The sequence below is a fragment of the Rattus norvegicus genome, chromosome 2 (genome assembly GCF_036323735.1).
Source record: "Rattus norvegicus strain BN/NHsdMcwi chromosome 2, GRCr8, whole genome shotgun sequence".
Lineage (NCBI taxonomy): Eukaryota > Metazoa > Chordata > Mammalia > Rodentia > Muridae > Rattus > Rattus norvegicus.
This window is the reverse complement of record NC_086020.1, coordinates 25,935,345-25,954,862: the sequence shown is the minus strand read 5'-3', so window position 1 is coordinate 25,954,862 and position 19,518 is coordinate 25,935,345. Positions and strand designations below refer to the sequence as shown.

Below are 19,518 nucleotides of genomic sequence, written 5' to 3'. Positions count from 1 at the left end.
GTCTCTAGGGAGGGCAGACCACAGTACCACTTGTCTGACTAATTCTGGGAGCATCCTCTGCCATTATCTCCTGATACACTATTAAGATCCAAGGACCTGCAGTCTGAGCACTCTGTTTAAAATGTTTATTAGAGAAACTAATAAAATGCCCCTCCCTTCCCAAAACAGAGGGCTGAACAATTCATGAGACAGAGAAACTAGAGTTTAGGATGAAGACTTCCTGTGTAAGCCTTGTGGCTAACAGCACTGCTAGCCATAGGTGTTTTGTTTTTAATAGATCACTTGGATTTTAAAACTAGCACACGGAAAGATAAGTTATAATTCATAATTTGAGAGGGCAGAGAAAGCTTCACAATCAAGTGCTCAGAACACTATGAAAATAGGGTGTGTGGTTTTATCTCGACATCAAACTCAGGGCCCTGTTTATACTAGGCCAGAGCCCGCCTCTGAGATGGTTATATGTTTGGTTTGGAGCTTTCTAAGGCTGGCATTAGTCTCGCAAAGTTGGCCACAAACTCCAGATCCTCCTGCCTCAGCCTCCTGAATGCTGGCATTGGCCAGTGTGTACCCGTGTACCGGAGGAAAAGCAGATTGCTAAAATCAAAACTCCACAGCAGACATTTACTGAGAGTGGTCACACTCTAATCCGGGTGGTGGGAAGGAGGCCCAGGACTCGGGGGCTCTTCTTATGAGATGCACCAAACCGACAGAAGCGGGAAGGAGGTGGGCTGTTCCTGAGGAGAGAACTTCAGAAAGGACCTCCAAAACCGCTGAGTTTTGTGGCCCTTTGTAACCGGCTGCCTTACGTTGCCGTAATTTCCAACACCACAGCAGCAGCCTTTGGTTCCATCGGAGCTTCGGCATTGCTAAGAACAGTAAGCACAACGGTGAACAGAGTGATCGCTCTGATCGCCTACAGGAGACACCACACCGACAGTCTGCCTGAGACAACAGGATTACCAGCGGCTCCTACAACCGCCCTGAACAGGAAACAGGTCTAGGTGCAGGCAAGCTGGATAAGGAAGCTCTAATTGGTTTTTAAACGGGGTGGGGGGATGGGAGGGTGGGGGGTGGGGGTGGGGGGCAGGGGGTGGGGGTGGGGGGTGGGGGGGTGGGGGAGGAATATATAAATTCGTGTCATTGAAAACCCTGAGGCCAGGCTTGACTTATTGTCTACGCTCTCTTCCTTTCATCCTTTTCTGTATACCAATATCCCCTGTTCTAGCTCCTCCAACAGGAAGGAGAATTTCTCTCCCAATTCCACTGGCTCTGCAGCTGGCTGATGGTATGGCTGCCCTCACTGTCTACCTCTAAGCTTATCTCTGTGGTCAAAATGTCATTCTGCGCCGATGCTGAGAACCAGGTCCACACTCATCTTGTGTCACAAGGAGAGAAAACGACCCCAGGAGCTTAAAACAGGACAGACCCGGATGCCCCTGGGAGGACTGGGGACATCCAGGGCAGTGCTGCCCACAGGAGGACTGCCATGCTGCTCCAAGGAGGAAGTGGGGCTGAAGACAAGGCCACTGGAGAAAACGAGGCAGGAAGTTCAAGGAGAAAGTTAGATGTAGTCACCAGCGCACATGATCTGGAGAGGCTGAAGACGAAGCGAATGTCTGTGGACTCTAGACAGGGTGTCTGACTCATCTGTTCTCTGAAAGGTCAGAAATATGGGAGGGAGACAGATGGCTAGTGGATGCGAGGGTGAGTGGGAGTTTCAGAAACAGAGGCCAGGGGCTGTTGTCTATAGAAGTCTTCGGGGAAGGAAAGAACAACTTTCTGGGCCCGATGCAGCCTGCCAGTCACTGGGTGAGACAGGCTACCCCACGCGGGGAGCACGGACACCAAGACTCTCCCTTTCCGTCCAGAGAGGCTTTTCAAAGAAGGCGGTGCTGGAGTTATGAAGAGATGAGAGACACGAAAGAGCCACACATTTCCTTACAGGGCGTGTCCCAGAGTCTCACACACGGGCTTCTGAAAATGTTCACAAGCACCTCTCAATTAGGCACCACTGGAGGTCACTGGAGTCCCAGGGTTGCTATGGTGTGGGAGAGAAGTGCGTGGAGTCAGCGTCAGAAACAAGGTGGGTGAAAAGAGACCCAAGAAAAGACCAGGAGAGTAGGTGGCCGCACAAGCAGATTCTAGGGAGAGGTGGGGGCTTGGGGGCGCCCCCACTTTCCAGGGTACACGTATTGCAAGGCCCATCTCCACCCTCCTAGTTTAGAATGCCTTCCCACATCACCCGAGCCTGTTGCAGCCAGCAGAAACAGGCAGGGTATCAAAATGCAGCACAAGCAGATGAGATCCTGTGGGGGAAAGCAGTCGCCTCTGAAATGCCATGGCTTTTCTTTCAGAGTTTGGAGATTAAAAAATAGGGGGGGGGGAGGATACCCCAAACTATGGACAGTGGAGCTTCCAAAGAAATGGCAAAGTCTGTGTGCAACACTGCCCTCTGCTGGCCACAGCTAGACCTGCAGCTGAATGGTAGTGACAACTGGTGATTTGGGCTTGGAGTTAGTGCGGCTTTATGAAGGAACTGATCCTGCAGCTTTGGTTTATAAACTTTCTAGTTGACTGTTCTAATAAGACAGGCGTTCTCTGAAAACCCTTGAGGGATTGAAAAAGGCCTCATTGTTTTGCACTTTGATGTTCATGTAATCCTCACAAGTCACTTGGAGATGAGCTATAGCCATGGAATACTTTCCTAGAACTAATTAACTTTCAAATAATGTCTGAGAATTCCATGAAGGTAACAGCAGTGATCGACATGAATTGAATATGTATCCATTGGTGCCCTCTGTAATACATTAGTTTTTATATGTTTGTATAGGTGACATATGAAGGGGGGAGGAAAGGAGGGAGGGGGAGAGAGGGAGAAGGGGAGAGGGAGGAAGGATGGACGGGGAAGGGGGAGGGGGTGTGTGTGCGAGAGTCATTTCTCAGGCACAACCCACCTTCCTAATACTTCTAAAGGCAGGTTCTCTTACCTACTGGCCTGGAGTTTGACCAGTTAAGCTTTGAGGGATAGTCAGTCAGCCCCAGGGGCCCCCTGTTTCCATGTCCTCTGCACTTAGGTTATGGGTACCAAGTCCACCCCATGGAGGGGAGAACAGAAATTCTGATGGCGCCCTGCCCATCTCCACCATCCCTCTAGTATGAGACTGCTCTCCGGATCAGCTACCCTAGAGGCCCTTCAGCACTGAGTCATCTGTGAGATTCTTCTGTTGCCGATGAGGACCTTCTGTATCGTCCATCTTATGAAAACCTCACACCCTCTGTGAAGCAGATAATCACCCATACTTCACAGGTAAGGGGAATAAGGCTGAGCATTCAGACTGCTCTGCCCGTATTCTCAAAGCTGGGTCAGGGGTTTTACTCTGGCCACGTAATGGAGGCTGTTAATAATCTTAGGTGATGCTTGACCAAAGTGGGCAGGGCTGTGAGGAGAACCAGGTCCTACAGCACCATGGCCCAAGCCAGCACTGGTCATTGTACCTGATAACCTTTGGTCCAGTCTCTGTCAGAGATTCTGAAATCGAGGGAATGGGCAGGGTTGAAAAAGAAGGGAGTAATGAAGAGTAATGCCAAGAAGGGGCTGCTGGAGAAAAGTCAGGGGTCTTAAAGGTTTTCCTCATCTTCTTTTAATGTTGCTACATCCCCCGAAGTGGAACTGAATCCTTGATTGCTGTGATCAAATGTCACAGAGCACACAGAACCCTGACTCATGTCTCACAATGTGCACACACGAGGGTTTCTTTCATTCTGTCTTGTAGTTGGTTGTGACAAGCTTGTCCTTCCAGAGTTGTGGGAAGCCCTATTCATCTGGGTCTTTATCAATGAGAAGGGACTGTCACCACTAATATCACCAAATTCTCATTTTGGGTCACCTTAAAATAGTTCAAGTTTTCTTTTTTATTGTAAAATAGTCCTATGAAAAGAAAAGCGATAGATGGGAGACACCTCGCACATGATTTAACACAGTAGCCTTTACGTTATTGATTTCCAAACGAACCCCATGACGTTTGGAGATTATCCCTTGGTTTGCTGAAAGGAACATTTCTATATTAATTGAATTTCATGGAATTTCTTTGAGCAAAGCAAACAAGAAGGATTTACAAATTAGGCAGCTCTTGTAAACAAAGAATGTTTTGTGGTATGTGTGTATGTGTAGGACTTTAAATATTTTTAACCAATACATAAAATACTAAAGGTATTTCCATATTTCCAATGATATTTCCATAAATGTACACATTTGTCTTAGTCTGGGTTCTTTAGAGTCATAGAACTTATGGGTAGTCTTTATATAGTAAGGGAATTTGTTGGTGACTTAAAGTCTGTAGCCCCCAACAATGGTCAGCAGCAGCTGTGAGTGGAAGTCCAAGGATCTAGCAGTTGCTCAATCCCAAAAGGCAGACAGGTGAAGAAGAGACTCTTTCTTCTTCCAATGTCCTTATGTAGGTCTCCAGAAGAAGGTGTGTCCCAGGTTAAAGGTGTGTACTATCGCACCTGGATCTGGGACTTGCATATAATGTTTTATATTAAGCATACCTGTCCTCAATTTCCTCCTTTCCCAGCTGTTTTGAGTACACAGCCCTTGCTGTTACCCTCAGCCACTGCACTGTTTCTTGCTTCTATCTAACTTGATTCCCCCATCCTTCCACCCCCTCCCCACCTCCAACCCCAGTGTGTTCCGAGAACTACAGCCAGCCACGTGACCAGGTGGCATTTATAAGAAAAACAAAGGTGAGAAATAGAAAACAACTTAATTGATTACAGCCTCATCAATCAACCTGTCCATGGGCTGGCTACGAGGTCTCCTGTGTTTAGCAAGGCTCAGCGTCTGTTTTGAGTCTGTTCGGTTTGGTCTGTTTGACTTAGTGCATGAATTTGACCCTCTGAAAAGTTCCTGAACAGCTTTCCAGTGATTTCACCATTCATTGCTGTGCTTTGGTGGTAGTATATTTAGATGTGGTCTATCTCTGTGACTGCTTCCTGTGCATCTGGCAAGAATGCTTGTTGTGCTAGGACTGAGGAAGTGTTCTAGGTAAACCCTCAAGTCAACATGGCTGACAGAGTTCAGGCCTTCCAAATCTTTGCTAATTTTCTGCCTGTTCTTCTTTTCTTTCAAATTACTTATTTTCATTTTATGTATGAGTATTTTGTTTTTATGTATGTGTGTGCACTGTGCGTGTGCCTGGTGCCAGCTGAGACCAAGAGAGGGCATTGGATCCCCTAGAACTGGAGTTACTGGAGTCACAGAGGGCTGAGAGCCACCAGGTAGATCCTGAGAACTGAACCCGCGAAGTAGAAATGTCTGGTTTCTTTGGACACTCAGATGTGTCATGTGGTGTTTTTCTGGAAACTGCCTTATGAGAGGATGTTTTGCTGAGAACAGACATGTGGTGTTTTTCTGGAAGCTGCCTAGGAAAGGCAATGTTCTGTTGGAGCGGACACTTGAGAGGACACATGATGTTGGAAAGGATATAAATACCCCTCAGTGCTCTGGGATTGGCTCACCTTGGCACTCTTTGCTGATGTTGGTCTTTGTTGACAACACTGTGGTGTTTGCCTTCCTCAGACTTCACAGGGAGAAACGCACGAAAGAAACTTCTTGTGATATCCCCTCAGCTTCTTGCCTCTGTGTACTCGGGCCGATTGGCAGAGCCACCCGGTTTCTTCTGGATGGAACGGCCATTGCCATCTTCGAATGGTGTTTGTGAGTGGAACAGAGCTGTCTTTCCAGTCCTCTGTTTTCCCTTTTAACAACTGAGGGTGTTGCAGTCTGCTCTGTGGTAAGAGATTTGTCCACTTCCTCTTTAGGTCCCTTTGCCTCCATTTTCACGCATTTTTCATGAATGTGTTTTTAATATGCTGTGTCTTCTTGTTGAAATGAACCCCGAATTACGAAATGCCCCTCACTATCTCTGAAATATTCCCCTCTCTGAACCCCACTTTGGTAGCATGGCCCTTTCAGCTCAGGGTATATGCCTTATCTTTTGTCCTTACGTTAAAAGTAGATTTCCTGAGTTCTGTTTTCCGTTCCAACTTTTATTCCTCTACTTTCTACTTTTTTTTTTGGATTATGTGACTATTCAGCATGACGCTTGATTAACCCATCTTTGGATAGTTAGTGTTTCATTTCAGTTTATCTGTTAACGCTCAGTGCTGCCCTCGGGGTTGCAATGTGCATCCCTAAACCATCACACTCTATCAATAGGTGCAATTCCACCACTTCAAGTGAAATACAAGCCCCTTCGAATTCTATCCGTCCATTTGCCTTCCTTCATATCCACTATATAGTTTATGGGTTTTTTTTATTTTCAATAGCCACGGATGCTTTAAAATCTGATGAGGGATTGTTTCCACTAACATAGATATGTGTTTCCTTCTGCCGTTACATCTCAAACCTCCCTCTAATGTCATTTCTCTTCCACCCAAAGATTAGCAGCAGCAATTCTTTTCGAGGAGGTGTGTTGACAAGAAATTCTTTTGTTTTTCTTTCATGGCATAGGCTACCATCGTGACCATGATTAGACCCTACTAATCATGAACAGAAATGAACAGTTTAATAAGTTCCCTAATTGGCAAACTAATTTTAGAGAATACTTTAAAAAAGAATTTTGAAAGGAAATGCCATGTATTGATATGCCTTTCCCTAGAAGACAGGGCTTAGATGAAAATTCTAGTGCCCACCATGGGATATGTCCTTATGAGTTATTGGTTAAGAAGGTGTCAGAGATCATGAATGGTTTCACCCAAAACTGAACTCTGTATACTATAATACTGACCTTCTCATCAAAATGTATATACCAGAGCAATGGTGGCAGGACTGTTATTGGGGTAACCAACAGACTTTTTAAAAGTTTGTATTTTAGGCCTTCTCTTGGTGCCACTTCAAGGATATTGGCAAGAATTTGACATTGGGCTAGGACAAGGCTCAAGATGATACAGCTGAGGAATGTGTTCTTCGTATCTTAATCATCTTGTTAAGTCCCTGAGTTCAGCAATCCTGGGACCTTTGTTTATGCCTTCTCTGCTCTTCCACTACTTTGTCTTTGACCTAGAACTGACCCTACTCTTCACATGTTAGAGTGATATAAAAGCAGACTGGAAAGAAATAAGCCTGCTTCAGTATTCGCTGCGGTCATACTATATAATGTTTTTTTCTTTCTTTCTCTCTCTCTTTAATCCTCAGTCCCTCCCTTGAGACCCTGTTGACTGACTGAACTGGCTTTGTCATTCTACAGGAGGAAATTTATCCCTGCACTGTAAATGTGTCCAAACGCCCATAGCTGAGAGGGTCATAACCGCTAAGCAGATAAACCTACTACTATTATGAAATGGATATGTTGTCAAAGTAGTTGCCTCTCCACCCACCCACCCACACAGATACACACACACACGGTTATTCCTGTAAATTAGGGCTGTTGCCAGAGAAGCTTTGCCAGACAGTGATGGTGTGTACCTTTAATCCCAGCACTCAGGATGCAGAGGCAAGTGGATCTCGATAAGTCTGAGGCCAGCCTGGTCTATAGAGTGAGTTCCAGGACAGCAATGGATATACAGAGAAAGTCTGTATTGAAAAACAAAAAGATCATCTTTAACCTTTATTATATTTGTATGAGTTTTTGCATGCTTGTGTGTATGGCTACCACATATGTGTGCCTGGTACCTTCCAGTTTTCCCGCAGGCAGGCTAGCAAACACAAGGGAGGAGAGAAAGAATTCAACATGCTTTGGAGAGAGAAAGAGTCACTAGCCATGTGAGATCTTGGCTGAAGTGGCCATTAGCCACTTCCCAGACTGGGCCTGGGGGTATCCTGAGGGCAGATTTAAGGTGCTTAGCTGGAAAAGAAGGTGCAATAGCTGAGGATGGTTTAGAAGAGCCCAGCCATTGAGCTAAAGCATATGAAAATAAGCTAGTGTGTGTGTGTGTGTGTGTGTGTGTGTGTGTGTGTGTGTGTGTGTGAATGTGTGTGAGTGTGTGTATATGTGTGTGAGTGTGTGTGAGAGTGTGTGTGTATGTGTGTGAGTGTGTATGTGAGTGTGTGTGTGTGAGAGTATGTGTGTGAATGTGTGTGAGAGTGTGTGTGTGAGTGTGTGTGTGTGAGAGTATGTGTGTGAATGTGTGTGAGTGTGTGTATGTGTGTGAGTGTGTGTGAGTGTGTGTGTGAGAGTGTGTGTGAGAGTGTGTGTGTATGTGTGTGAGAGTGTGTGTATGTGTGTGAGTGTGTGAGTGTGTGTGAGAGTATGTGTGTGAATGTGTGTGAGAGTGTGTGTATGTGTGTGAGTGTGTGTGTGTGAGAGTATGTGTGTGAATGTGTGTGTGAGTGTGTGTGTGTGTGTGTGTGTGTGTGTGTGTGTTTCATCCTCAATCCCAGGGAACCTGGGTGGGTCTGGGCTGAGATCGTGGTCTGCCCGGAACTTAAGGGGTAGCAAAAACTATAAGCTACAAGTGTGTCCTGAGAAAACTGAGCTGTATAGAATAATGATACAGTGTATATATGTATGAAAATTGTCAATGAATAAAATATGTTCCTGAAAAGTGGGAGGGGAGACCACCCCAGAGACTGATTTCTGTAGGTTTTATAGACATTGTGTCTTCTTCCAGAAATTTTAGTTATTCTTCCCCTTGTCCAGTAATTTTAATTATAATCAATGTATAGATTTACTCTATTTTGGTTAAAGTTTGTTTCTTCCGTGTTTACCCCCCAACCCAGCAACTTCTTGAAATGGAAGTTTGGGCTTTCTATTTGAGAGTTCCCCCCTATTTTTCTTTTCTCAGGTAAACATTTAAAAACTTTTTTAAAAAAGATTTATTTATTTATTTCATGTATGTGAGTATACTGTCACTGTCTTCTGACACACCAGAAGAGGGCATCAGATCTCATTACAGATGTTTTTTTTTTTCTTTTCTTTTTTTCGGAGCTGGGGACCGAACCCAGGGCCTTGCGCTTGCTAGGCAAGCGCTTTACCACTGAGCTAAATCCCCAACCCCTACAGATGGTTTTGAGCCACCATGTGGTTGCTGGGATTTGAACTCAGGACCTCTGGAAGAGCAATTGGTGCTCTTAACCACTGAGCCATCTCTCCAGCCCCTAAAGTGTTCTTCTTGATATCTAAAGACTTACTTATATAAAGATTTGATTTTATTCATGTGTATGGGTGTTTTGTCTGCATCGTGTCCATGAATCATATGCATGCTTGGTGCCCATGGAGACCAAGAGAGCATTGAATTTCCTGGAAATGGAGTTGCAATGGCTGTGATCCACGCCTATAGGTGCTATAATCTAACCTAGATCTCCCGAATGAGCAGCCAGTGATCTTAAGCACAGAGCCATCGCCCTAGCCCTCCAATTTCTAAATATGTAGACCTTCTACAGATATGTGGTTTTGATTGCTGAATTCTGATTTATTCCTTTATTCATTGTTTATTATTTATTAAGAAATGCAATAAGAACTGTTTCTGTTAAACAGTTCTTATATTGTTTCTGTTAAACAGTGTATATATTGAGGCTTGGTTTATGACGAGTACGATTGGCATCCTAGTGTTTAGTCAGTAGGAAGCCATGTGTTAAGTTAGGTGTGGTCAGCACTTGGTGTTGCCCCTGGTTTTCCATTTGTCCTGTAAATCACTGAGCAAGTGTCAGAGTTTTGCGTTTCCTCTCTCCTCTTTGTTTTTGTTTCACTCTTCCCTTCCCAGTACTGGAGATTGCACACAGGGCCTCACCCATGCCAGAAACGCTCTACCGCAGAGTCATGGCCTCAGATCCTCACTGGTCTCTTTTTAAAGTTCTGACTTCGGGTAAACAGCCCTCAGAATCCAAGGGTTGTTATACATCTGTGCGTTCACCCAACCACAGATCAGAAATGTCTGAAAAACTACATCTGCACAGAACAGGCAAGGTTGTTTTCCTGGCTGTGTCGAGTTGGCAATTACAATGAACCTAGAGGTAATCTAGAGCACACAGGCTTAAGTATAGCTCGTATTCTACAGGGGGCTTTGAACAGCCACACTTCGGTGTCACAGGGAGACACTAGAAACAGTGCCCACAGACACCGGTGGACAACTGTGTACGCTGGCAGGATTGTCCTCTTTGTGGCCAGTTGACCGCCCCGTAGTGAAATGTTTCCTTTGTCTTTAGTGAAAACCATCATCTTAAAGCCCTTCCACCTGACGGTGATGGATACAGCCCCAGTGGTTTTCCTACAATTACTGCTTTTTCAGCACACCTTCCTTAACTTTTCCGCAGTGTCTGTCTTTCCAGAGTTTGGTCATTTACAGTTAATAAGATTATTGACATAATCAGGTTAAAACACAATAGCGTGCTATTTGCTTTCTAATGGCTCCAATCGGTCTTCGTTCTCTCTTTGATTTTTAAGGTCCGATTTTGGATTCATTGACCGAAAAACATGTTCTACTCTTTCTTGTTGGGAGCGATGCCCTTGAAACCCTCCATTATTAATGATATTATTATGGTTAGAATTAAGTATGACTGGGTTCATGGAAAATCCCCAGCCAGCTGCAGAAGACTAATACAAATCTGGTGGTCAAGATAAATAATAATATGATAAAGTTCTCTTGCTGAGAAGTACATCTGACGTCAAGATACCCAATGTGATGACCTGTCACCTTTCTGAGAAACCAACATCCTGCTATTAGATATGGCAAACCTGTGACCTTTCTGACATCCTGTCAACATCAGCTGATTCTCTGACCACACGAATACCGTGTCCTTGGCCTGCATAAATGTTTCACACTTCCCTCCTCCCTCTGTTACCCCTGTTATGGTATAAATTCAGCCTTGGGGAAAAATAAAATTGTCGCCTTGATCAGACTCTTGGCGTCCTTCTTCACATCCCTTGTCCTCCATTCTCTTACAGGTACCCTCTGCACCCCTCGTTGACACTTTCTCCCCTCTTAGCTTATTGGTCATAACTTTTTCCCTTTTAAACTTATTTTTGTAGTGGTTGCCATAATAAGAAAGTTTAACTTGTCAGAAACGTTATCTTCAGAAAATATATTCCCCCCCCACAGCCTGTGTATTACTACTTCTTCCTCCCTTCATGCTACCCTTGTCACATGTGACACATACACATAAACCTTGCGTGAATTATTGCCACACATGATACATGCATGTAACACACGTTGTTGCCAAGAAGTTTAGATGGTCCAAAGACCTTTTTTTTTTTAAGCTTAACTTACAGATTCTGTATTTCACACATTTACTGCCCAACTTTACCACTATGGACAGACCCAGATCCTGTCTGCTACAGTTTGCGTCTGTTTTTAAAGGTTGTTTCCTTTCATTTCTTCCCTTGAAAAACTGCCTAGAGACAACTCCGCCTGGCTTATTTGCCAGGTGCTGGGTGCAGATTCCAGATTAATAGTGTTTTGCTTTGAGTAACTTCCTTTAATGATTGTGACTTATTGTAAATTAATGTCTAGTATGGCGAGTTCTCCTTAATTGTTTTCTCTATCTTTCCTGCAGTAAGTTAAAAGTCTTGTTCAATTAAAAGGACCTTCTGTTGATAATTTTTAAAATTCCATGTACAGGCTCCCTCGGGGGTGATTTAATCTTTTTCTGATCCCATACCTACCTGTACATGAAGTAAGCTTGTATTTTCACCTTTGCTTCAACTGTCCCTTTGCATTTCTAAGTAGCATTCAGACAATTTCCTCTCAAACACGTCTTAAACATTTCTTACTATATTCGGAGGTTCTTCATATTTTTGTGAAGCTGCTTTTGTGTAGGAAATTTGTTCCTCTCCATTAGTTTTGTCCCAACCACTGCACCGTACTTACATTCCCCACTCATTTGCTGATGTCTTTTCAACTGTACCTTGTGGTGGTTGTGTGTTCTTGCATTCGAATGCCTTTTTCCTACTGTTCTGATAACGCCTTTCTTCCCCTCTGGTTTCGAATGTTTTAACGATCCCTATTGGAAACCCCTTCACACTGTTACACTAGGTATAGTTTATGGACAGTACACGCTACTGATTCGTCCTCTTTGACTGTATTTCCATGTGGTGAGAAGGATTTCATCTTGGGCGCATCTGCAGTAGGAACCACTTCCTGCAGAGTCCCACGGGCCTGTCTTCGTGACTTGGTTTTCACTCTTTCTGCTGGCTCCATTCTTAGATAATTTTAATGTTTATTTTTTGACTATAACTTTCTTCAGTTACGGTTAGAGGGAACTTTGTCGAACTCCCACACATGGCACAATTTTGGGAGTTTGATTTCTGGAGGTCTCCTCTTCTGCCACCCACGGCATCAGGCAGACAGTCAACTTCCTGCCACCGCCTTCCACCAGTGGACAGAGTTCTTCTGGTCCTTATTTGCTGGTCTTTGCATGGAGGGGACAGCCCCATCTGCCGTCTTTCTATGGAGGGGACAGCCCCACCTGCCTTGTAGCTTTATTCACCAAGATCAGTTCTGGTTCCTCTACCTTGCAGCCCAAGGCACAGCCTTGGGATCTTAAGGCTCTGCACCTATGCCCGCCACATCCCTGTGAACCAGTCGTTTGAAGCATCTGCTCCGTGTTATAGGTTTGCTTTTCTATTGTCTTCTTTGGTGTTTGGGAACTTTCCTTGCTTGCCGAGTTTGAGATGATGACGATAGCAATGGCGGGGCAAAGACACTTTGACTTTACAATAACAATCCGACCCCTATCCCTCTTGTGTCATGGTGTTCTCGACATAACAGGAAGCAGGCAATTTGCAGAGGTAGTCTTCGGTTCCAACCCATAACAACTGCCTGAGAGAAGACTGGTTGCTTTTGAAGCAGTTGCCATGGTTGTTTTTGTTACTAACACCATTATGTAACTTCACTGATTTTTTTTTTTAGAAGCTTAGATAGTATTTTCCTGGAAGAAAGGGGTCTGCAAATTCAAATGACAAAGCAGGCTAGATTTCCTATCTATCGTATTGTAGTTGTGGTTAAATAATGATAGTTGATGAACGGCACCACCAGTTAGTTAGAGGACCTGCTTTGAAAGGTTGTATTAAAGTAAGGAGGCTGAATTGCAGGAGGCAGAATCTACCTTATTGACTTGCGTGCCACCTCAGGCTTGTGTGTGTGTGTGTGTGTGTGTGTGTGTGTGTGTGTATGTTGGGTTGGGAAGGCACAGTGCATCAAGAGTAATTGTTACTAAGCCCAACTGGAGGACACTGGGAGGTGCTCAGAGGCCAAGGTTCTGAATGTTTCTCATTAATTATCTTCAAAACAAACGCTCAGCCTAAAATCCCCAATTAGAGAGCTGTGCATGGCTGAGGCAGCCACGGTGGTAAAGTTTGCACTGTACTGGTTTTCATTTCAGAAGCTGGGGTGGTACACAATGGAAAAATGTGGTCTCTGAGTCAGACAGATTGGGTTCAAACTCTTTCTCTCCCGTTTACCAGCTTTAGGACAGTGAACAGATTACACGGCTGTTCTGTGGCTCGGTTTCCTCTTCTAAAATAGAGAGATAACAATAACCTTGCATACACGTCTCAATGCTACTGCACAGATTAAGCCAACAGATACACGGTGAGCTTTCCCAAAGAGGTGGATTGACAATCACCCAAGCCCTTACATGGCACTTCTAGATCCTTCCATGTGGAAATCTCACCTTACTGAAATACAAGCCACCTGTGGGTGGGTGAATGTGTCAGCAAAGTCTACTTTGAGGATCCTAAAGACAGTCTCTCTTGCCTGATCAGAGGACACAGGATCTGAAAGCTGATGCCTCTTTCCATCCTCTGGTATGCTCCCTTCTACCTTTTTGATTTCTTTCTAGTTCCTTTTAGTTCCTCCGGCTCCAATTTCCTCTCCATCTCCCCTGCTGGGTCTTCACACAAAGCCAGCACACATCCTTGAGTGTCACAGGGCCTGTGGCTTCCCCTGAGGGCTTGGGACTCTGGAAGCAAGCCTATCTCTAGCCCTCGAGTTAGCTTTCTATGCTGTGCCCTTGCCCATCTAAAAAGGAACTTCAGTTGGAGCCCAGGAGCTCAACCCTGAAAACTCAGCCAGGGATGAGCCTGCTGCCTCCCCAGCTGGAAAGAGCTCACTTGGCTAGGGAGTTATGGGTGACTGCCTGGGGTCTCTGGAAAACTCTTTTCTCAAGCAAGGATTTGCCGTGCTAAGGCTGGCTTCATCTCTCTTTAACTAGTTGCAAGGAGTCTAGCCCATTTTGGTTTTAATTAAAAGAACACAGAGCTTGAATAAATGGTGGGAGAAAGACATTCAAGCAACGAGATTAAAGCTGTGCTTTGTTCTCATTGGGAAGCTTAATGTTTAGAGGATATTGAGTTCTGGAGCCCTCATCGTCATGTCTGAAGGGGAGGATAACAAAAGCAGCCCGTGGGGGCATGCTGGCTAGTGTGCCATTCTGAATGAGTTTGTAGCAGCCCACTTTGGTACTCTCAATTGTTACTTAATAATCTCTATGGACTGCTGCTCACACAGATCGACACTTTGACATATACATTTATACCCATAGAACTCTATGCCTCTACTAGTATCAAAACGTAGAGAAGCTGAAGCCAATGAGAAAGTAGTGAGGCCACTGTTTGTTTACTTGTGTTGCTATAACAACAGGCCAGTAATCAAACACCTTAGTGCAACGGAAACATACTGCCCTGCAGTTCTGAGACTCAGGGTGGCTGTGGCGCACTCCCTCTGTAGGTGGGGTGCTGGTAGGGTGGGGTGTGCTGGGGTGGGGGTGGGGCGCATGTATCTGGCCTCTCTCCTAGCTCTGCTAGTTCTTGGCTTGTATACTGTAAACTCAGTCTGCATGTGGCACACTCCTAGTATGTGTGCCTGTATCCACGTTTCTCTTTTATAAGGACACCAGTCACATTATATTAGTAGCTCACTCTTCTCCAGAATGACATCATCTAACTGATTACATCTGCTCTTCACTCCTACTTTTAAGAATCCCGATGACTGCGTTGGGCCCCAATGCACTCACGATCGGCCAGAACACTCCCAATGGAGGTCATACGTGCATAGACTGGGTAAGATTTTAACATATGACCTTTGCTGGGCTGGAGTAACACAATTTGATCCAGGACAGCCTCGACTATATCCTACCTACTTGATGCCACAGAACCAAGAGGATCTGCTTTGCATAGCCCATCCCACTGCACCACACCTCCAAGACTTTACATATATCCTTTTGCCAGAACTACCTGGGCACTGGTTCTCCATGTGGGAAACGAGCCAGAGGTTTGGGCACTTGGTGAATCAGGGGCCTTGGTTGGAGACCTTGTAAGGGTTTTGTATTTTATCTGAACAGCAGTGGGGGCCATTGAATACTTATAAGCAGGAGGAGGGTGACTAGGCTCTAGAAAGATCCTTCCTCCAACCCTAGTTCTGAAACCTGGACTGGAGGTGAGATAGGTGTCAGTGGAGCAAGTGGGGGCCTGGTCTTCTCCTTCATAATGGTGACTGGAATACAGAGAAGGTGGAGTGGAGAAGCATCCACAACTGAGGTGCCTTTCAGGGCATCAAGTGCCCTCTTGAGAGGCACCATCATGAGAGGATACCAAGTATGTGTTATTTTAGCCAAGGGAGCTAGGGCTGTAGTTGGGGTTCTTGGCAAAGAGAGCTGTCATTTAGGTTTCCAGAGATGGGCACTTTCATTCTGGGACGGAGAGTGTCTTGCCTACTAGTAAGTCACCAGGATAAACAATATGGTTACACCAAAATAACACAACTTGGTCTTAGAATAAAATGGTGACATGGTACACCAGAGTGTGGCAGCTGCGGTGTGTGAGTGACATGGCAGAGGCAGAGTGAGACAGGAAGAGCCTCTCAAGCTAAGACTCACCCTGGACCATTGGTATCCCGGTATTAGTTATCTATTTGCTGCTGCAATGAAGTAACAGGGACTCTCTGGATAATCATGACTGTATCCATGTAGCGATGCAGGTCAGACCTTTAATATGGCTCTCACAAGGTTATAGTTAAGGTACGCTAAAGATGGTTTTCTCCATTTCTAAGGCTACTCAGATTCCTTGGCCTGTTGTCCCTTCAAAGCTGGCTGTGTAGTATCTACCTGACCTATCTCCCACCATCCCATGTCCTTTTCTGAGTGCTTCTTTTGCCTTGGTCCTCTGCTTTTACAAATTCTAGGTGTTGTAACATGCTTCTAAGCCCACTACACAGGAAGCCGAAAGCTAAGGCAGGAGATTTTGAGATCTGGAGTTGCTTGAGTTGGTAATGAGATCTGGCTCAAACCTTAAAAACAAGATGGAGAAAGGCAAACTAAGAACAGTGGCTAACACCTGTAATCCCAGTACTCAGAAGGTACAGACACAGTGACCAGCAGTTGTGCTTAGAGTATGGTGGCCACCAGCTGGAAGACAAGCTTTCAATACATGAGCTTTTGTGGGTTTGGAGGTGGGGCATGGGGCGTTGGGAGTGGATAACATCCTACTCAAACCACAATGGACTAGACTCTATGATAGCTGACCTATAATAAGGATTTCTACTGAGGTAGGGGCAGCCAGAGAGGTTGGACTTTGAGGATCTCCAAACCCCAGGTAACAATGAATATTCTTCTAGAATGCTCAGAAAGCATTACCTCCTAGCCTCCTTAGGCTTCTAGTGACTTCCCCATTCAGCGACTGTGTGGATGGGCAAATCACATCCTGGAGAAATGAGTTAGAATTGAATTTGAGGCTATGAGAACAATGGAAAAATACAAGTGCCCACTTGGGCTAGTGCCTCAGAGACTCCTGGGAGTAGTAGAGGAAGACGCTGGCTGGTAGACTAGTTGTCCCACCAATCCAGACAAGTGGGAGTTTGAACAACAAAGAAAGGCAACTTCATTTTAGTCTGGGGGACACAGATATCTAGGTTTTGGTTGGAAGAAAGGCAGAGCTCCCAGAATGAGGACTGGTGGCAAAAGAGTCTGTCTACAAAACTAGAATCTTTGTCCCTTGGAGATAGACTTCCTACATTGGAACCCTTTGGAGGTTGAACAATTCTTTCACAGGGGTCACCTAAGATCATCAGAAAACACAGATATTTACAGTATGATTTGGAACAGTAGCAAAATTACAGTTATGAAATAGCAACAAAAATGATTTTGTGGTTGGGGTCACCACGACCTGAGGAGCTGTATTAAAGTACCACAGCACTAGGAAAGCTAAGACCACTGCTCTAGAGGGTCTTCTGGAACTAAGACCTCCCAGTCCCTCCCAAGGCATATGGTGGAGTACCTCAGTGGCAGAACAGGGTACTCTTTGGGGGTTTCGTTGTCAAAGAAAGATGGGAGGAGTGTCCTGGGCTCTCTAGGCAAGCGCTCTACCGCTGAGCTAAATCCCCAACCCCGGGAGACTGGAGACGACTTCTTAATGAGGGCCTTTTGCTGTCAGGAGCCTCACCCTTTCCTTCTGTGCCAACACTGCCTCCTTGAAGGTTTCCTCCTATTTGCTTCCTCAAATGTCTTCAAAGTTTGGGCAAGAATATGCACCTCAAGCTTTGTTTTTTTTTTTTTTTTCTTACTGTGCTTTAAGTGAAGAAAATGAGCTGTTCAAGTCTTGCTCAGACACCTAATGCACAGTGGTCCAGAGTTACATGTTCCTATCATATCTAATGGTCTGACATGCATCTCCAGGAAAAGCTCTCTCAGCAACGGAGGCAAGAGGCAAGACAGTAATGGGCTCACTGACAAGCAGCTTCTTACAGCTGAAATTCCCACTGGTCACGGAGCAATGAGAGTGATGGGAGGGGCTTGACTCAATTCTAAAGGACATTTTGTGATAGCTGCACCTTTCCCTAGACTTGTCTCAGGTGCCCTTATACCTCATTCTCTGACTGGGCCACATGCTGTGAGTCTTCACCCATGAGGAAGCAACAAATGCTGGATACTCTTTGTGAGCGTGCCCAACCATAGCAAGACTGACTGGAAATCCTGTCAGAGCTTACATAGGGCAAAGGGGACTGTTGAGGCTCGAGTAATTAGGAAAAAGAAGACAAAACAACAATAATAGTTAATTATTATTATTAATTTTTCTTTTAGAGACAGAATTTGTGCTGTGTTGCCCATGCTAGTCTAAACCTCTGGGCTCAGGTGAAAAGGTCACCTAGTCTCTCAACCTTCCAAGTAGCTAAGGCATTTTGAAATTAGCCCTCAAGGATGGGCTAAGCAGTAAAAGTGTTCGAGAAGCCATTTTAGACAAATTAAAGGAGATAGTATATAGGATATGGCAATATATTGGACATAAGTGTAATGTAATATATGTGTAAAAACAGTGCAAGATTCAAGAGGATTGGGTGATACACAGTCAGTCTGTGTACCCTGGGTCCCCCATAACCTAACTTTTTCTCTAGAGGTAATGGTAATATTAGCATGTAGTTAGCAAATGCAGGGAAACCACCCATTCCCTCACTCAAGGCTGCATGGTGGAACCATCTTTTAAGAACAGAATCAAGCACACATGTTTCCATTGTTTTCTTTGTGGCGAGTCACGTGGTGACTCTTTCCAACCTCTTACTCCACACAAAAGACTCCACACATCATTTTGTGGGCCAAGTTCCTGCCCCAAGATGCAGAAAATTTGAGACCAAAGGTAATTATCTCTGCCCCCACCCAAAAATCCACAAAAGCCTCCAGAGACTTTGGGTTCCTACAGGCATTCACTGTGGGTTTGAGCCAACAGGAACAGAATCCAGAGCTAAGGCACTTAGTGCTCCAGCAGACCTGTGGATAAACCTTAGATGGAGACCAGATTGGCTCAGGTGTGGACAGAGGCAGGGCTTCCTCTGCCAGGAGCTAGTGTGCAAAGCGGTTCCCCAGAGAACCCGTAGAAATCATTGGCACGCATAGGACACTGGCAGAGAGGGGTTTCCAGACTGGGGAAGAAAACTGAGAGCACACATTTGGAGCCCAGCTCTCCCCAGCTGGGTTTCCTGACCAGAGGAGGCCTCCCTCATGGAAAGGTTACAAGGAAAGATTTCGATTTTTCTTCCCCTGCTGTGAAATCAATTAAAAACAGGATGGATACAAAATGGTTTTATAACCTCCTCCACCTCCTGGCACGAGTTCCTCTTGGGGATGGGCCAGCCCAGAATGAAGCGAGATGGGACTCTCATGGTCTGAAAATTCAGCAGCAGTTTTAAGAACAGTGGCCTGTTGCTCCAGCTCTCCTCAGGGGACCTGGGGCTGGCTGGGAAATGTCTCCCTGGAAAGTGCACAGAGGGAGGAGGATCCCAGGGAAGGGGAGTGTGAAGGAGGCTCCGGCCAGCCTCAGCCTCAGCCCACAGGTTCCTCAGAAAAGAGCAACTAGATTTAAAAGAGAATTTATCTTCCACGGAATAATTCAGGGGGCTCATGATGCTTAGAAATAATTGATTTATAGGAACCAACATCAATAACTTTTCTTGCTTGCTTTGATCATAGACGGCCTTTACTGAGGACTACTTTGATCCAGGCCCATAATTAGGCGCTTTCTGAGATTAACTCTGATTCGTATAATACCATGCCAGGTTAAGTAATATTTTCTCTAATTTCAATATAAGAAAAATGAG

The 19,518-nt window shown here is 45.1% G+C and overlaps 1 long non-coding RNA gene across 2 annotated transcripts in view; it reads left to right on the top strand.

Annotated features, from left to right (window-relative positions):
* Nucleotides 1-5,499: 5,499 nt before the first annotated feature.
* Nucleotides 5,500-19,518, top strand: part of LOC108349921 (uncharacterized) — a 40,299-nt gene continuing 26,280 nt past the window's right edge. For both annotated transcript variants that reach the window (XR_001836535.3, XR_005500505.2), the window contains exons 1-3: nt 5,500-5,792; nt 10,383-13,742; nt 14,915-14,996. This is a non-coding gene — a long non-coding RNA (uncharacterized LOC108349921). The remainder of the gene's footprint in view (nt 5,793-10,382; nt 13,743-14,914; nt 14,997-19,518) is intronic.